Below are 2976 nucleotides of genomic sequence, written 5' to 3' on the forward strand. Positions count from 1 at the left end.
TTTGAGCTGTCCTTCTCCAAGCCATTATAAAGTTTAGAATCAGACTTACTCTTTGACATAGAAAGTGAAGACTCATCTTTATTTTGAGAAATATCTTCTTTCCCTCTTTCAAAACCCTGGCTATGAGGACTTGCCGGACTAACAGATGCTGATGCAAATCTTTGGTTGGTGCTGGATAAGCTTCTCTCCCTTGGCTTTTACTCATCTTTCCTGGAGTCAAAGGTTGAGCTTCCTTACTGTTGCCATAACATATGATGGCCCAAGGACATCTTTGCTATCACCAAGAAGCTTTTAATGCAGGGTATTTGACCAGCAATCAAATTCGATTAAATATCAAGCATATTATCTTGAGCTATTGGTCGTTAGGAAGATCATCTTGAATAAAGAACTTGCAATCAACCATTATATAGCCCGTTAAATAATTCAATCTGTCCATCACCCCCAACAGCAGGAAACAGCAACCAATCTGCCTCTTGAACTTCAGCAACTTCTGAATATGGCAAAGTCGAGGTTCAGTTAGGCTCTCCTGCCATACCTGTCTCCACAAGGAAAAAAGATACACTTCTCTTTCCACTACTGTTTAGTCATCCTGTATAATGCAAATCCGGTACAGGTCCCCAGCGAGGCGGGAGAGAGGGAGTGGGTTCCTCTGGAGTTGCCGTGGTGTGTTGGTCCGGGGCCCTGCACGCGTCGGGTGGGACCCCAACTTCTCACGGCAGCTGTCGCGGTGACGAGTCCAGATGGAGGGCCCTGTCTGGGTGCAGCGGGGGCACCGCTGGCGCAGCCCACCAAGGCGGGGCGGGAACTCTGGGCCCGAAGTCCGCCCGCCAGAGCAGGCTCCACCGTCCCTCCGCCTGCATGCCGTCGGCAGCAGCGAAGGTAAAGCTACAGCCGCCTGGGCTGCCGCTAACGCCTCAGCTGGCCAGTAGCGCCCAGCCGCCTGTCATCCGCCTAGTCTCTTCCATTCTGGGCACCTGGAGGTGCCATGATCCTTCATATTTTAGACCCCCGTTTTCACTTCTGATTAAGCTTACTTCAGTCCTTTCTTTTCTATTTCTAGCTATTGATTTTATCTTTTCAAAGAACCAACTTTTTGGTTTTTTGATCCTTTGTATTGTTTTCTTGCTTTCCATGTGGTTTGGTTCTGCTTTGAGCTTTGATATTTCTTTTCTTCTGCTAGCTTTGAGTTTGGTTTGTACTCCTTTTTCTAGTTCCTTGAGGTTGGTAACTTGTGATCTTTCTTTTTCATGTAAGCATTTAAAGTTCTGCATTTCCTTCTTAACACTGCTCTTTCAGGATCTCATAGATTTTTTATTATTATTAGATCATAGGTGTGTACATTAATGCAATTATGGGGTACAATGTGCTGGTTTTATATACCATTTGAAATATTTTCATCAAACTGGTTAACATAGCCTTCACCGCATTTTCTTAGTTATTGTGTTAAGACATTTATACTCAACACTTAGTAAATTTAACATGTACCCTTGTAAAATGCACAGTAGTTATGTTCCCACCAATTACCCTCCCTCCACCCATCTTTCCCCCTCCCCTCCCTCTCCCCTTCCCCCCAAATTCTTGGGCTATAATTGGGTTATAGTTTTCCTATGAAAGCTATAAATTAGTTCCATAGTAGAGCTGAGTACATTGGATACTTTTCTTCCATTCTTGAGATACTTTGCTAAGAAGAATATGTTCCAGCTCCATCCATGTAAACATGAAAGAGGTAAAGTCTCCGTCTTTTTTTAAGGCTGCATAATACTCCATGGTGTACATATACCATAATTTATTGATCCATTCATGGGTTGATGTGTACTTGGGCTTCTTCCATGACTTAGCAATTAGGAATTGAGCTGCAATAAACATTCTGGTACATGTATCTTTGTTATAATGTGATTTTTGGTCTTCTGGATATATACCTACTAGAGTAATTGTAGGATCCAATGGCAGGCCTATTTTTAGATCTGTAAGTGATCTCCAAACTTCTTTCCAAAAGAAACTTATTAATTTGCATTCCAACCAGCAGTGCAGAAGTATTTCCTTTTCTCCACATCCATCCCCAATCTGATTTTGGGATTTTATGATAAGGGCTAATCTTACTGGGGTTAGATGGTATCTCAAAGTGGTTTTGATTTGCATTTCTCTGATTATTAAGGATGATGAGTATTTTTTCATGCATCTGTAGGCCGTGTACTTGTCTTCTTCAGAGAAGTTTCTCTTCAAGTCCCTTGCCCACCCTGAGATGGGATCACTTGTTCTTTTTTTGCTAATACGTTTGAGTTCTCTGTGGATTCTGGTTATTAAACCTTTGCCAGAGACATAACCTGCAAGTATCTTCTCCCATTCTGAGGGCTGTCTGCTTGTTTTACTTACTGTGTTTTTGGCTGTGCAGAAGCATTTTAGTTTGATCAGATCCCAGTAATGTATTTTTGATGTTGCTTCAATTCCCTGGGGAGTCCTTCTCGTAAAATATTCACCCAGGCCGATTTCTTCAAGTGTTTTCCCTGTACTTTCTTCTAGTATTCTTATAGTTTCATGTCTTAAGTTTAAATCTTTAATCCAGTGAGAGTCTATCTTAGTTAATGGTGGAAGATGTCGGTCCAGTTTCAGTCTTCTACAGATCGCCAGCCAGTTCACCCAGCACCATTTGTTAAGTAGGGAATCTCTTCCCTGCTGAATGTTTTTATCACTGCTGAATGGCTTATCGAAGATCAAATAATGGTAAGTAGCTGGGTTCATCTCTTGGTTCTCTATTCTGTTCCATACATCTACCTCTCTGCTTTTGTGCCAGTGCCATGCTGTTTTGATTACTATCAATTTATAGTATAATCTGAGGTCTGGTAACGTGATTCCTCCTGCTTTGTTTTTATTTCTAAGTAATGTCTTGGATTTTGGAAGTATTTTTCTGATTCCATATAAAACAAAGTATTATTTTTTTTGAGATCTTTAAAGTATGACAGTGGAACTTTAATAGGG

At 41.4% G+C, this 2976-nt stretch overlaps 1 pseudogene; it reads right to left on the bottom strand.

Moving 5' to 3' along the window:
- LOC100947927 overlaps positions 1-220 on the bottom strand; it is a 3075-nt pseudogene extending 2855 nt beyond the window's left edge.
- Between the last annotated feature and the right edge of the window lie 2756 nt (positions 221-2976).

Source organism: Otolemur garnettii, unplaced genomic scaffold (genome assembly GCF_000181295.1).
Source record: "Otolemur garnettii isolate 467f Iridium unplaced genomic scaffold, OtoGar3 scaffold00003, whole genome shotgun sequence".
NCBI classification, from domain to species: Eukaryota; Metazoa; Chordata; class Mammalia; order Primates; family Galagidae; genus Otolemur; species Otolemur garnettii.